Consider the following 17,683-nt stretch of genomic DNA (forward strand, 5'->3'; position numbering starts at 1 on the left):
CTGACACATTTTCTAATATAAATTAAGCTCTTTTTTTTTAATGTGTGTTGAAAATCTTGAAGGAAATGAGAAATGTGTGTAGGCACCAATACCAGCTGCCATTGCATAAAAGAAAGAGGTGACAATTTCCTGCAGATTCTGAATGATTGTCTTAATGGGGTTGGATCGGAGGTAACAAGCACAAAGATATTGTGCTGCCAGAAAAACAGGATCTGTTCTCCCCCCAGCCTCATGCAACAAGATGTAACATTTAGCTTCTGGCTCAACATGGCATCTCTTCACTGCTTTGATTTATTCCTACTTTTGCAAATCACTGTGGTATGCTGCAGGAGATGCATTTAGAGCCCTTGTTATAGTTCATTGAGTAGCACTGCTGTTATCACCACCAGAGGAGAATTTCTCTTGCATCAAGACTGAGTGACCTAGAATAAAGGAAAAATAATAATAATAAAAAAAAAAGTGGGGAGGTTTGTTGGACAAGGATGAAATTGCATTTAGGTTGAATGAAAATCCCTTTATTACAAATACAATTTGAATCAAAATGGGAACTAGAAAAATTTGGCTTCCTGCCTTGTTTTGAATAACACTGAGCACACAGCAGCTATGATAATGTGAGTGCATATGTAACGACTCTATTATTATGTTTATATATGGAAACATCATTCACTGTCAGGGAAAATGAAAGATATCTTCATGGATTTGTCCATTCAGCTGCTTCAGCAGGAAGTGTTCAGCACTGTGTAGGAAAATATTATTAAATAAAATATAGTCATAACAGCACAGACTCACCACATCCTGTGACAGAAAACTAATCATAGACAAGGATCATAAATATACAGATTAATTACTTTGGCTCTTACAATAAAAAGACTGCTGTTATAATGATTGAAGTTTTGTTATGATAATTTAAGTTTATTCACTAGGAATTGTAAATTGAAATACATGGGCTGATATGTTCTGGCTTTCCCCCCTCTCCCCCTTCTCCTAAGTTGTCTGTAGTAGAAATTATTTTAGTAATTTTTTTCCTTAGTTTACACTAAAATATTGAAGAGAAACTGTCACTCTTAACAGAAAATCCATCATAGGATGTCTGTACCATATCAACACTATTACAAGGACTCTCCTGCTTCTTTCCTGCTTTTAGGTATAATCAAATGGCTTAGTGAAAATACTGTTAACTGCAAAAAAGTGACAAACTTTTCAAAGGTTTGAGTGCTTCTGATTAGCAGGAGATTTTATAAGAACTGCCTTAAAGGCAGCTTAGTTGCCTTCAGAAAAGTAATAAACTAAATTATATGGTAGATTTATAATCTCAACTGGTTAATCATTTCAGTGATTTTTTTTTTCTTGATGGAAAATTACCTGAATTTCTTCAGGAACAGAATAAAAAAAAAAGAAAAAAGTGACAATGCTTCCACCCAGCTCGCTCTAAAAACACAAAAAGCTTAAATGAAACATGCATAGTCAACCAAGTAATGAGGAACGCAAACCTTTGAGGGTCAAAGCAGCATAGCAGGTGATGGGCTGGAAGGTGCAATACTTCATTGCATCTCCTGACACTTCTCAGGCAATCATGTACTACGTGTGAAGTCACCTTGGTGACCACTTACAAGGTGGAAGACACCCTATCAAGGACTGGCTGTCCTAACCCTTCCTAGTGCTGGAACCTGGCTAAGTTGAGGCTTTCCCACCTCAGTCAGATCCTCTATTCTGCAGCAGCAACTCTGACTCTTCCTGTGTGATCACTTAATTGTCTGAGAAAACCTCCATTTCTGCAGAATAAAACAGGGTGTCCGTTTCATTAAAGCTGCAGCCACATTTTTTAAGAATGTCTACTTACATGTTACTAAATATGTTCAAATGAGAGTGAGCTGATGATTTCCATTTTAAAACTCTAACCGGTTAGGTCTATTTAACAGGAGTCTACTTGTCCTTCAACAAGTCATATCTTGCAGTGAAAAAAATCTCAATTACACAATGGGTCTTAATATATGGGAACAAATGTGTTAGTTGACATGGAAACACACTTTTTCTCAAAAGTAAGAAAGGACAAAAAAAGCTTAAACTCTTTAAAAGATATATTAGCATCCTTTCAGAATACACAGAAGGAAACAAAAGTTGTATAGTATAATGAACCACTTTAACCAGCATATTTTTTCAAAGGCTATCAGCTTCAAATATTTGCATCTATTATCTCTAAACAATAATGGCTTCTAACATGGTAAGACATTTGTATTCATTGAGGATAAAAGCCCTGAGCCTGCCAATACTTACACATGTGCTTTACTAACTTCAAACAACCTTTTTACTATCCTAGAGGACTAAATATGGTTTCCTTTGAAGATCATGCACAGAGGACTGATGTCAGGCTCAAGGCTGGGTCCTGAAGGCTGATCTCTATTATTCAGCTATTTCACTACCAGACTGTCTTGATACTTGTCTAGAGACCAATTCTCTGGTACAGTAATTCTGAATATGAAAGATAACTTACAATCACGCTCGCCTTAAGGTACACAGATAAGATTGCACTTACACACTCTAATAAAAGGCCTGTTTTTTATTGGTCTTGCAGCTTTTATTAAGAAAAAAAAAAAGTGGGCTTGGGGAGAGCTTTTTTCTTTTATTTTGGCCAAATGATGAATATGGAGATCTGAACATTTGAACATTTTATTCTGTGGATATATGCAAATAAGGAGGAGAGGGGGCAAATAAGAGCCTGTTCTCTGAGGCAGAATTCCTGGTCTTCAGTGTACTGCTGACCATTCCCCAGTATTACTGCCTTAAACACTGAACCTCCTGTGTCCTTGCTTGAGACAGGTTCTTTGCACAAAAGCAACATTTTTCCTCCTGCTGCTGTCTAAGGCTGCAAAAACCTTCACAGAAATCATTACTGTTAAAAAACTGAACAAAATGAGACTTTGTGAGCAAAGATAAGGATGTGTGCACAAGACCAAGCTAACACACAGTAGTTGCAGCGTGGATGCACACAGGAAATTTGCAGATACCTATCTGCTTTAGATATCACACACACAATTCCCTCTTACTGTAACAAGCACAATGTATTTGTTCTCATGTTTCTAGGAATTCATCAAGGTTTAAAAAAGGAAAGATGAATTCAAAAGGTCTCAGGCACGTAATCAACCTGCAACATATCACAGTCATTAATTATATAATTATACATTACCATACAATTACATTACATTTAGATAAAATTGTTTCGATTGAAGAATGCCCACTATTTTCTCATTAATATTAGTAAAATATCCATGTAATTTTCTGAGTTTTTGTGCTGCGAAGAAAATTCAGAGGGCTATGCAGAATGCATACCAATACAGAGTTAGCCATTTAAGATCACCCTTTTTTAGATTCTTTACCACACTGGCAAGAAGAAGATAGTTAAGAGGCACAGTTGGACAACTTTGAATTTAATATCAAAGGTTTGAGAACAAAACAAACAAATGTATTCTGTGATACTGGTCAACACTGAAGTTACTTCAAATACAAATCATGGAGAGAACAGATAGATTTGACTAAACTGGACTTTGTGTAATACAAACACGCCCAAGTACAATTTCTCTGACAGGAAAGTACATCAACTATTTTCTTATGTGTTTGGCATTATGAAGATGTTTCTATAGTAAGAAACATCAAGCATAATAACAAATGCTGGCCACCCAACATCTATCTAAGCAAGTCTACCATCCTTCTATAACATTATGCTTTCATAAAGGAGCCTGAAAATGCTTTTAAAATGGTCTGCTTCTGGGAGGTGCTGAACTGAAAGTACTTTTAGCAAAACTAAAAGAAACTGTATCTGCTCAGCATTCTGCAGAATCAAAACTTTAGAACACAGACAACAAAATTAACAAGAGGTTTTGCTAAAATGAGGACAGCAGAATTTGGGTGTTAGTCAATACTGGTGCTGAATGATATATTGCAAATATTGAACACTGTACTTCAAAGAAAAAAAAATTAATTCTAAACTGTCTGACTTGTTTATAATGAAATACCCATTGCTTTGCTACATGCTGATTGTCCTATTGCTATATGTATAGACAGCCATGAATAAAGTCTAAGTGGAGTTCAAAATGCTTTGAATGTATGTTTTCTCACAATGTCATTAGCAGGTGGAAAATTTATTACTTCCAGTTTTAGTTGAGGAACTGACCCACAGAAATGCTAAGTGGTTTGCCTCAAGCTCTCAAAAGAATATCAGGACAAGGATTAAACAGGCTTTCAGGACAAAGACCATAGCTTGAACTGTTACAGCAATCTCCCTCTCCTATAGACTGTATTACATATATTTGACATAACCCTTAAAAATATCTGTGAGCTTTCTGAATGAACACAAAACTGATTTGAATTATTTTCTGTTCTATTGTTATTGAGCAGCATGGTTTGAAAGGCAAGTGTCTTGATTGTCAGGACCAGCATGATTCATACTTGCTTAGTCCAAGAATTCTATCTATGATATAAAGCATGCACATGAAAAGTGGATCCTCTGGCAGACAATGAATGATTTCTGTGTTAAAATAGGAGATCTAAAGCAAACAAAAAATATTTATCAGAAAAGAAACAAAGTTTGGGGTTATTACTAAAAAATATTATTAAATATCTGAACATAGATTTTGATGCTGGACCCAAGCCTGATCCTACTCTGAGCAAAGAACACAGGAAAATGCTTGATGCGTTCCATAACAGGATCCAGATAAATATCAGACAGGATGGCATTGCACTGTCAGGGGAGCCAAGATTTCATTTTCAAGTAGGGCATATCAGAAAATTTTCAAGTATTAAACCTCCTCTTTAAACAATTCTTGTCAAAAATATACAATAAAAATAATAAAGCTAAGTAAATAAGCAATGTTCTACTTCAACTTCCTGGGATGCACTCATCATCTTTATGACCATTTTGAGGCAACACCACATTTGTTTGCTTTCTGATTTCTGTCACCTTGCCTGTACTTCAATAATTTTCTAGGATTGTAAAGGGGTACCCAGTTATTTTTTTATGTCTATTCTCTATTAACAGCTTAAAACAAATTCTAACATAACCAGATAAGAAGTCTTCATCATGACTCTTTATCACTTCACTTGTTGGCTCCACAGTCATCCAGACTGGTGTATTTGGTTATTGCCCAACTTAAAAGTATAGTAAAGCTGTGTCTTCAATAATATTATTTACAAGAGTAAATTCATTCCTTCTCATTCTATTCTCTAGTATTTTCTATTATATTAATGCCAGGGAAGGAAGGATTTAGAACACTTCATCCTCTGCAGAATCAATCAGAAAACATTTATGAACATTTGCAGTTGTGATGGGGAGAACAGAACAGAAGACATTTTATTATGCTGACTTTATCCTATTTCTTTTGATTGGTGTTAACTAGGGTACAAAGATCCAAGGCTCATCAGAGGAAAGGGATCTATGCATTTTCAAAATTCACTTTTAATAAAATAAATTTGAGGGAGGCGAATGTCATTCATACCTTACATAGTAAGTTCAACTCCACTAGCTGCCACAAAACACTGGAGCATACTGTTAAGATGAAGAATGAAAACTATTCCAAAAGACAATATCAATCTAGAAATTCAGCCATTGAAAGCCTGCTTCATGAACTGAAGATAATTAATGCTTGCATGTAGGGTTGAACCCAAACCATCAGAATTATAGCAGCTCCACAGCTGAATTACTTTTTTAGTATGCTGCCACTTAAAATTCCACCCAGTCACTTTAAAAGGATGGAGCACACGATTAAACTGTGATATAGGAAGGGAAAAAAATAAACAATTAAAGTAAAAATCTCCCTAAACCCAGAGGTATTTAAATACAGAATGACTTTATATTGCAAAAGCGCTTTCTGCAAAAAACATCCTTTAATTATCTTCACAGAGTTATTCCTTGTACATCCCTGTTTAGAAGATCTAGAAAAGGTATTTTTGTCAGCTCAGTCTTATATAGCTGCTTCAGCAAAGGACTTGAATATCCAAGTATCAAAGTCCAAAAACAGCATTGACAGTGTGAACTATGCCATTTTTTTAAGCAGAATGATTTTTGTGTGCAGATGTCTGGAAGAATATAAATATGAAAACATTAAAATAAAAACCAAGCCTAGACCAGGCAGACCTCTTCACCTTAGGAGGAGGAAAAAGCATAGACCATTCTTAAGATAACTATGAATCTACAGTATTTGCAAGTTATTTTCACATTTAGCAAAATGACTTTAACTTGGGACATTGTCCATCACAGTGTTTTCACAAGCCTGTATGTTTCATTTGCATTCCTTGATGCTCTTACTTGGATATTTTGCTTTGAGAAATAGACAAGAGTAAGATTTCAGTGTATGTTTAGGCTGGGAGGAGATGATCAGATGAATATGGTTATAAAACCCACATCTGCTAAAGTCTCTAAATGATGTTACAGCTGCTGAAAATCATAACATTTAGTTTTCCAGGTTATCAACATCAAAATTATATTTAGAACTGGATTTTTCATCAAATGCATGGGATCATCAAAGGTAACATTTCAAAAGGAATTGAGTTAAGAGACTAAATCATATTGACTTTCAATGTGATGCAGACATCCATGTGACATAAATATGTGACATATATAGATTAGTATTTTCAATACTAAGCCATGTCAAAGGCATGAGGGCTTTCATGGTGTTGGGAATCAGCAAACTGTAACTGGAAAGATGTCAAAGGAAAGGGAGAGGCAGGGGAAGTGCAAGAGGGGGCACAGCATTTCTACAGACCATTGTTCATTAAAGTATAGTTCTTCCTTCTACCAGGAGTAGCTGGAAGTCTTACTCAGGCTGCGTTGTGGGATTATTGTCTTCTTCCTGGTGTTTGCATTTATTGTGACAAGCAAACTGAGCCAGCTTAAGAGATTAAAACAAGCATGGCTTTGGCAATCCTCTGTCATAGTTAGAAGAGATGAAGATCAGTCCCTTAGTGGAGCAAATATGGACAACAAGGTCTTGCTCAGTGGCAGAATGGGTGGTAGGGCAACATGAGCTGTGGGAGGCTGTAAAATAGGTGGAGCAATAGTACTTTTTCAGGTATGTCACACAAAGAGAGGGAGTATTAACATGGCAGCAGCTCCTTTACAGATGTTTCAGAGTGATCTCTGAGGCCCATAAATGTCCCAGATGTGAATTAGCTGTTTTTGTGCATGGCACAGGGCATAGAGGTGCCATGCCTGGCCGTAGAAAAATGATTGTAGATGTCTACTGGTAATTTAAGCAGGGAGTATTCTTTTCAGACTCACATTCAGGACATCATCGCTGCAGCTCAGGAGTTTGTACAGCTCACTCAGAAATATGTTCCCCTGATGAATCATTGATTTTGAAATAGCTTTCTATCTGGCGTCACACAAAGGAAAGTTTTGCTTCTGGCAATGTCTTTAGTTCTGGAAAAATTATATAACATGTAGAAAACTGATAGGAATTTTGATTTGGGATTCAAGACAACCAAAGGAGTCAAAAGCCTAAGGTCTTGAGCTCTTCAGTTTGTCAACCCCTCTTGAACCTCTAGGCTGTCCCTCCTTCTGAACTGGATCTAGTTTTCTCTGTCCATACACACTGGGAATCATGGTAGATAACAAAAGTGATTTAGGAGAGGTGATCACCTTGGCAGAAGGGAGAGGTCCATAACTGATTTAGCTGTAAGCAGTCAAAAACTAATGTCTATGGATCCCCATGTTGATCACCAGTATCTCAAAGGTTGATGGAGACCTTCTAGAACTACAGTGGAAGTACATAGGTAGCAGACAAGTCAGAACTCCCAAAGCTGAGTAACAGACCCAAGGTAAGTTTATTGAATGCAGCTGTGGATCCCACCATGTGGCCAAAGACACACTGATACTGAGCTAGATAAGGTGATGGTGGCAAACAGCGGTGACCCTGATACGTGTAGGTTTAGCCTTGAGAAAGTCTACCTAGAGCCTGTCTGTTATGGACCAATAATCAAGTTATGTGCACTTGTGCAGCTGCCTAGAAGAAAATGTACTCTCCTCCTATCAGTTCAAAACAATGAAAATCATGTCCAGAATGGAGGACAGTGGTATATGCTGGAAATTTCTTCAGGTTGGCTTGGAAACCACCTGTGTTTCTGGGGTAGACAAAATTCCAAGAGCTGAGTTCACATTGCTTAGTTCACTCTACAGACGACCAGCAAATGAGATGACAGTTTATTCCCTAGAGGATCCCCAGTAAAAAGGAGATGTTCTGAGAATAGCACAGAATGAAGTGATCAAAACTTCCAAACACCAGATCTTGATTCAATTAAAACATGACCATTCAATTGCAATAGCCTCTGGGGCAGCATTTGGAAGAGCAGGTTGAGGGAGGTGATCCTGGTGATCCTTTCCCTCTACTCAGCACCAGTGAGACACATCTGGAGTGGTGGATCCAGGGCTGCACTACACAGAATGAGAAAGATACAGATTTAACAGACTGAATATAGCACAGGACCACTAAAACAATTATTGATCTGGAGCATGAGAGAACAGGCCAAAAGAGCCTGGAGAAGAAAAGGCTCAGAGGGATTTTACCAGTGTCTTTAGTACCTGATGAGAGAAAATGAAGAAAACAAGATCCAGACTCCTCTCAGCAGTTCCTAGTCACAGGACAAGAGGAAATGGGCACAAACTGAAACACAGGTCTAGATTATCTCAACAGCTTCCTTCCAACCTAAATGATTCTGTGATACCATAAAGACATTGCTGTATTTCCTGTTTGCAATTTTACAAGTCTCAGGGCCATTTATGTAAGTTTCTGCCTTTTCATTATTATATATAAAGTAGCTGTAGGGAATATTGTACCTGCAGAGACAAAAACAGGGACCAAAAGTAAAAATGTAATCTGATTTATACTCAGTCTGATGGAGAAGTTACACAGAGCTGGAGCCTTTGCCAATAACCTCCAACCTACACAGTATTCTCAATGGTGATGTGTAATTCAGTGTTCAGCTACTTACCAAAAATAAGATTTTTGCTCTCTGATGAAAAACAACACTCTAGTGTCAGTAATTGTCATGTCTCATTTGAGATACCAAGATCACTGTAGAAGCTGGAAATGTCATTTGTTTAGTGGGGAAATGGGGCCAGGATAATCTACTGCAATTTTGGAAAACAAGGAAGATGTGTTAAATTCAAGATTGTGCTGTCCAAACTAACCTTAGCAATTAAAATATGGGTCTTGGCAGAGGACCTACATGACACCTCAGAGAAAACCTATTATAGATCTCAAAGAGGAAGCTTCTGTACCTCCTCTCAAAGAGGAAATGACTGGCTAAGGATAAGACATTGTGAGATGTGCGTATAACCATGTCAGCTGAGTGCCTTTCTAACTACGTGAAATAACTCATATACTCACTGCCTAAGAGTAAGAAAAGACTTTGTGAGATAGTTATCAAAGACAACCAAGAAACAGTTACATAACGTAGTTTATTCAAGATATTTGAAAAGTACCAATTGTTTTAGCTTGTAGTATCTGCATTTTGTACTGATTACTAGAAGGGTACTAAAAAATGAAGTAGCTGAATTTGACCCACTCTGATGCTTGGATTCATAAAATGCAAGAGACATGGAGAATAGTCATTAAAAAAACCAGCCTGGAGTTAATGAATGGATATTGGCAAGCTCTATTATTCCTGAAAAATAAAAGTCACATTAAATGCCTTTCTAGCCCCCATATCAGCTGTATCTGTTCCACATCCTGCTGCTATGACTAGATGGAACTTACAGATGAGGTACTTTGATATTATTTATATTCAGACATATATCTTGATACACCACCTTGCAAATGGACTCCTTGCACGGAGATCTCCTCAAGTCTGTATGGACTTTTTTTCCAGCAGTGTCACATAATTGACTGCAGGCTTCAGTAATATCTACAAAGGTATTTAGACCCTGTGCAGCCTAGTTACTGTGGGTTTAATCAAAAGTAGTCTCCATTTCTCTCATACCAAATATAAGCCACTTATCTTAACCCCAAAGTCTCCTGATGTCCTATTTCCACTCTTCTTATGATGTTTTGGTTCACTACTGTGATGCTACAAGTCAGTGAGCTACTTACCCAGGTGAAACTATGTCTTGGGCTCCTGCTGATTTTAATTCCTGTTTAAGGTCTTTTATTTGACACAGAACCAAAGGTTCCAAGGTACTTAGAGAAATAAACCTTCAGTCTTGGCTGGATCTTCTCCAATCCTAAATAACAGCCAGATCCAAGCTTTCATATGGTCCTCGTTTTACAGCTTCAGTCCCAGTAAACTCCTTTCCTTCAAATACTTTCCAAATTCTTTCTGCTATCAAATATATGGAGTCTTTGGCAAGTGCTTTCCAATCTCCATTCACTTTACTCTTAGCAGAGGGAGGAGTAAGAGCTAAAGCTTCCAGTGTGTACCTCTGTGCCCAGAATGAGGCCTGGGATGGCAGGGCCTGGACAAAAACCAACTTAAAATGTTCTTTCCCAGCAATACTTTTTTTCTGATCACTGTGATCCCATCTACTCATATAATTAGATTATCACTACCACCGTAGACATCTAATTGGGCCTCATCCTCAACCTTTGTTTTGCAGATCTGTCTGCACAAAATCTCTAAGTTACTTTTTCATTAATACAGCTAAAATTCTCATCCAATTCTCAACTTTTCATATTTTGTGAAATTAAACAACCTTCCCTCTGTCTTTTATAAATGCCTCCTTGCACCGCTTGTCATATCCATCCTTCAACATGTTATCTCCCTCCCTCTTGCTTTGGCCTAATCCCTCCTCTCTTTACATCTTCCACTGCTTCACCTTTTATATTGCAACATATGCCACAAACTCTCACATTCACTTGCCTCTGCACAAATATTTCTGAGGCTGCTTCCTGGAAACTTAGTTATTATGAGAGGCCATGGTTCATGAAGCAGCCCATGTTTCAAAGAAGCACCTTGATGTTTCTTCCCCTCTGCCCTCCCCATAAACATCAGCAGAGTTCTGTCACTGTACCCTTCTTTTGTGATTTTATAGGAAAAAAGCTGCCTTCCTGAGACTACAGCTTGTCATGCTGACCAGTGCTTACTCTGTACCTTCTTATTCTCCTAATCTATTAGCATCCACTTCCACCTACTCTTTTGGACTCACACAGCAAGGTTTCCCTGACAGAGGTCACATCATCTGCTGTGCTAGTACAATTTCTGATGTGCTAGAGTTCAGCTAGGGGCCTTTGGGTGTGACTACTATACAAAAAATCCATTCTAAGCTTTGAATACAACATTGAATAGTATCTATTTAATACACATACAACATACAATATCTATTAATACACATACAACATACAATATCTATTTAATACACAACATTGAATAGTATCTATTTATACATCTGCTAAACAGATGCAGTCCAAGAGGAGCTGTGGCTCCAAACAAATTTCAAACAAGAATTCCAAAAGTGAAGAGCCAGAAAGAAATGCATCTCAATTCACCTCCATTTTCAGATCACAGTATGACAGAATGTATCTGGAAGTGAGCAGTTCACTGCTGCATTTTTGAAGATGTTAGAATAATTTGGTTTAAAATAAAATCAAACTAGCAAGACTTAAAAGAATTAAAGAGTATTCACACCTTTTAGGAATCAGTGCTGTCACCACAACTTTAACAGAAGTGTAGCAATTTATGCCAGGTAAAGCCTCAGAAAAATGTATTTATTTAAAAACCTCACACTGGTGATTAGGGGAGCAATGTCTTGCTGATGATTTTTTTATTTCTGTTTAGCACTTCTCTTAGTCTGGACAGAGAAATCATTGCAGTTAACTTTACTCTCCCATACTCAGTACTACAGCAGTGGTGATTGTCTGCCCACTTAGAAATGCACAATCAGAATGCTGTGGTTGTTACAGCACCCTAACAATAGAAATAGGTTATGGTTCAAACAGAGGAACTACATTTTATTTTGCCAGCTGCATTAGATGCAAAAAGCTGAATTAAAACCTGTTAATTAAATGTTTTATTTTAAAAACACATTTTTATATCAGTTTCTTCACTCTTTCCTTAGGAATATACAAATTCTGACATTGACTTCTTAGGAGCTCGCAACTATGATTAACAACTTACCCTTACAAGTGGTATATCAGCAGACCTGAACTTCCAGGTTTTACTGCTTGGATTTTGCTTACTGAATCTTCCTTTCTTGCTTACTGTAAGCGTCTATCATTGACCTTCTGCTTTTTATTTCTTCTAGGCAGAATATATGGCATTTGTATTCTGGCAGCCTGACTCAACATAAGGACATTCAGTCGAGTCAGTAAACTTTTTGGTCCTTGTTAAAGACACAGCAGTTCACTCGTTGTGGAACAAGAGTGGCACCCAGTGGTCACGGAGCTTGGCCCAACATTCATGTCCCGAAGTTTCTGCCTTTTGCATTTTAAAAATCCCCTTCCCACATACTGAAGACAGAAATCCTTTCATGCTCGAGCTCCCAGACCCAAATCCCACCTCTGGACTTGAAAGACAGAAACTAGAGAACTGAGGCTAAAAGGTTTCCTCTCTGTCATCTTTTTTCATGTCACATTTTCTGGAAGCATAAACAAGCCACCACAGCTATGAGGCACTTATAAAGGGTATTGCTTATTTTTGAGGGATCAGGCAGCAAATGACTTGCCTGACACAAGCAAGGAAGATGAGAAGTTCAAGGACCTCATCTAATTCTACCACATTGTTCAGTGGTCCAGATGAGGCAAACATATGTTTTTAAACTGTCCTGCAAAACACCTGTGGCTCTGCGCCACTCCCTGTCCACGGGTGGGTTTAACAAGACCATAAATTAACGACTGCAAAGGAGACACAGCTGGAAAACGTGGTGTGGCAATGAACAGTTACCTGTGTGCTCCTCAAAGATTTAGGTATTTTGTACTTATTTTCTACGATCAGAGTACAAAAGTCTGGGTTCCAATTGATGTGGTGTGTTGTATTTTTAATTAATATCTTCATGGGAGCTGTTGCAAATGACAAAACTTTCCTTATTTTTTACTTGGGGATACTTAATGTGTAAAATTGGAACATCAGAGCACCTAATTAGGATTCAAACAACTATTATCCTCAAGGGAACATCCTCCAATACAGACACTTGGATGTTCGGTGAACAAGACCAAGCTCACTGAACTACTAATGTCTCACAATGCTTTAAAATTCCCAATGATAAATGGATGAAAAGTGCAGCTGCTGGTAGTACTGAGTCTGTGGTTTTAAGTCCTACTTGCAAGTGTGAAAAACCCCATTTCTACAGAAGCCAGCAGATAATGTAAATGAGAGCAGTCTTGATTCTCATCATTCCTGACATTCCTCAAATTTTAACCCAAAGTCTGCATTAACTGGTATTTCTTATAAATGCCCTACCACTTAAAAGGGCATGATCAAGTGAAAGTCAAAATTGTCAAGTAAAAATAAACTTTCTTGTGTGGATGGCTACAGATAGAGCTTTACAATGTGACCTGAGTTGATTAAGGGGCTCACAAATAAAAAGGCACATCAGAAGAATTGAGCATTAAAAGAAATTCTAATACTTTAAAATAAATATAATGAATTTTAGCCATTTGCTATGACAATACAGAAAGCCATGGATCTTTGTACTTCCTGAGTTATGTTAGGAAAGAGTTCAGCAGTCTGGACAGAAATTTCTGCCAGATTTTTTGTTAACATGAAGTCTTTATTCTTTGAGTGTTTAGTTTTTGCTACACAGCATTATTGAAATGGTAACAAGAAAAACACCGTTCCTTGTCAAAATGTGGCCTGACAAACCCACAGTGGTAGGCTGACTTAAGCAGGAAGATTTCCCCTACAACTGAATTACTTGGCTCTACCAGAAAAAATAGCTGAAGTAATATTCAGGTTTATGTCACATTGAGTGTAAATATTGAAGTGAGCAAAACATTTAGCTCAGACCAGGGACTCTAAAATGTATCACCTTCACTATCAAAGAGCAAGAAACCATATTACAGAGCCTGTACAGAGTTAATACTGAAGAGGTTTCATAACAGTTTTGTACTTTTTTTGCAGCTCATGGCTTCTAAAATTACTCTGACGATACAAATGTACATCTCTCTGCTGTTATATTCCCTAAACTTCTTCCCATTTGCTAATTTATTTTCTTCAATACTTCATTTGGTCACAAAAGTCTTCCTGAGAGAGTGCAGTCACTGTGTTTGTTTGTACAGTGCCTGGTGCAATGGGCTCCTATCATCTATTTAGGATCCTTATGAGGTAGTGTAACAGAAAAAATAAACATTTTATTTTAACAAACAATAGAAACCAGTGTCTTTGAGAACAAGCTGAAGAATAGAGGCCTTGTGGTATGAAAATACTTCCAGCAGGGTGGAAAATAAAAGATTTTCTGTCTCTAACCCCTTTTGGGTGTTACATTTCCTTATCATTTTACAATGTAATCTGGGCATTTACATATTGTCATCTTATTTACCTTAACTTGATGTAAAATAACTGTCAAATAGATTTTTCCATCTCAAAACTGAGTGGAGTGTGGCATTTCAAGAGCACAGTGTGGATCCTGTTTTTCACAACACGATGCCACAATGTAAAACTATTAACAATATTCCCAAGCAAGAAAATGTTTAGCTCAGTAAGACTGTACTTCCTTTTAGAGGGAGTTATTTTTAAATGGTAAAAACCTGGACATAGGACCAGTAAATAATTAGTATCTATGAATGAGCTCAGCAAGTCTGTAAAATTTACTTCCAACTGGTGAACATGCTTTTTCACCATTACAGTCACAACTTTGGTTTCAACCCTTGCAATGCTGGCAGGTGAACCTGAACTGAAACTGTAGCCAAGAGAAGAACTCAAACTGATGCCATGATGGTGTCTCTGTAAAACTGATCTCAGAACCCGACCCTGAGCTTCTTCAGATGCTCAGTTTAGCTTTCTCTGGCATCCACCTGATCTGTGGAATCTGTGCTGAATGCTTCATTGGCTTCAAAATTAGCAAGCTCTGCATGTAAGGTTAACACAATTGAATGATGAAATAAGCAGATGGTGGATTACTGCCATTCCCAAAATAAAAATTTGTCCAGCACTCCAAAACTCTGCATTTTTTTTGTTTATGATTTTTTTCCAACTGCTCTTACCCTGGAGGAATGAGAGAAAATAGATTAAGAACCTCTCTAGTAGATTTTTGGGCCAGATTCCAGTATAAAAATGGAGTTGTCCAAAGTATGGGAGGTCATTAAAGTTTTATTATTGCTATTTATACCAGTGCTCTCCATATTCCATCCTCTTCCTGCATATTTAAGGACTGCCTTGATTGTAGTGCTCATAATCCCTTATTGTGACACGAGTACCTTTGTGTTAAGTAATCAAAAATATCTTCCGGGGACAACTCCAGCACATCAAAGGACAAAGATACTGGAAAGTCCCAGGGTGGGTGGCAGGTATTCACAGGAATGGAAAAATTCCTTTCAGCTTCCTTCTCTCACATCTCTTCTGTGAACTTTGTTAGGACCATAAGAAGGAAGTTCTCTTCCTGCAGGCCTTACCTAACTTGCATGAAAGGGCTGGAATAAGCAGAATAAACAGATGAAAGCTTGGAAGGCTCACTTTTCCTTTTGCAGAATATGCAAGGCTTAGTTGGAGATACCTTCTAGAAATGACCAGTTGTTGTGGTTTAAAACCAGCTGGAAATTAAGCTCCAATCAGCCATTTCCATTGCTCCCACTCTCCTCCAATAAGAAAGGGACAAAAGGCAGAGATCATGCTTTGAGATAATAATTTACTGCAAAAACAGCAATTAAATATGGAAAACAAACCATAACAGCAATAATACTAATAACAACAGTGTATAAAATAGGACGATTGCACACAAAAAATTCCTTGCAGAAGTCTGACTGATCCCATGTTACGATGGTCAGCAACGTGGTCTGGAAACATTTCAGCCATAAACGGAAATTGTTATTTTAACAAGCAATTTTTCTACCAGAAAGTTTCTACAGGTGAAAGTATTAGCAAAGATTACTGGATTTCACTCAACTATTTAATTATACATCTATTATTGTTTATTATTACAGTAAGAGTTATGACCACATAAAATAACCTAGAAACTTTTATGCATGGGCATTTAATCAAGAAAAAGTGTGTACTTTTAACTATGTCAGAACAATGCTTGTATAGAAAGACTGAGGAGATTTGAGGCTGTGACATGAAAAAGTTCAGCTTTGGTGACAATCAAGTATGAAATGCATTCTAAATAGTCTAAATACATACAACAATGTTCTGACATGACATTTTTTACATACAGAAAAAACTTAAACTGGCACCTTTTTTGCTTGAGAGCTAAAACAGCCTGGATGTCTCAGCTGGTCATAAAGCTGATTGATCCCATGCCATTTTCATACTTGCTTCTCCTGAGACACAGCCCATATTCCTTCAAATTTCTTCAGATTTTAAGCAGAAAAATTTCAGCATTATATCAATGTCTTGTAAAGCCCTTTTGTAATTGAGCTACTATCATAGTTAGCAAGTATGATTTGAAATCCCACATTTTCACCAACAGGTGGCGCTTACATTTTATATTTAATTTATAATGACTTTAAATTCAAATAATATACATTAAAAATAATACTTTATACCTCACAGACTCAAAACTTCAGTGTTTCAGATAAGACTAGGACCATGGGAGTTTATTCCAATATTCCACTGTATGCAAATCAATCCTAGGCCAGGTCCTTTTCTTGCTGACACCAGTTGCAAAGTTCCTTATCTTTTTAATGACTGAGTAATTAGATCCATTTTCACTTTTCTGTAAATGTGGTTCGTATTATATTCTCTCTCCTATTGAAACCACCTTTTCCCAGGTCTTTATACATGTATTATTTATCTCACACACACATAGCTTTCAACTGTAATAAACTTTATTGATCTCAAAACTGAACCCACAGATGTAAAGAGATACTGATGCAAATATTGTGCATCAGTCTTCTTTCATTTACTTTGTCACAGGACAACACTAATAAACATTACAGCACGTGCTGTTATTAGTTAACTGGAGTAGGCTGTTGGTGGTAGAAGCCTAATGTAGAAAACTATTTAGAATTGCTCCCATTATTTCTCCTGAGTGAGAAATTATGTTTTGCAAGTCCTTTAATGTCCTTATTTCTTTGCGTCTACCAAATAATATCCTTTATTACCTGTGGCTTTTTAGTAACAGTCTAGCTTCCAGGAAATATTTTCTTAACATTGTTGGAGTCATAGTAACACGGAACATTACAGGAAAAATTGAAAAATAACCTTAAAATCAAATACTTGTTTAAAAGTGCTGTGGAGAAGAGAATTTCCTTAATCCACTGTGACAGAAGATATTGCAGAAATACTCTGCCAAAATTTGGTGGTACCAGTGTAACTCAGGACGAACAAAACGAGAAAACACCTGAAGAACACACCCCCTAGATATAAATATACCTGCAAATATATGTAAGAGACGCACTTACATAACGTAATTACGCATACGAACACAATTATTAAATCCGCTTATACACTGCTAATTTCCCGCTCCCCCACAGCACCTAGCCCGGCCCCCAGCTCCCACCGCGCATGCGCACGCGCGGCCGCGCCTCCCCCGCGCACAGCCAGGTAAGGCGCGGGGACAGCCGCATGCGCAGAGCTGCGCCCCTTTCTCTTCCGGGTTGGCGCCCGC

The sequence above is a fragment of the Vidua macroura genome, chromosome 3 (genome assembly GCF_024509145.1).
Source record: "Vidua macroura isolate BioBank_ID:100142 chromosome 3, ASM2450914v1, whole genome shotgun sequence".
Taxonomy (NCBI): domain Eukaryota; kingdom Metazoa; phylum Chordata; class Aves; order Passeriformes; family Viduidae; genus Vidua; species Vidua macroura.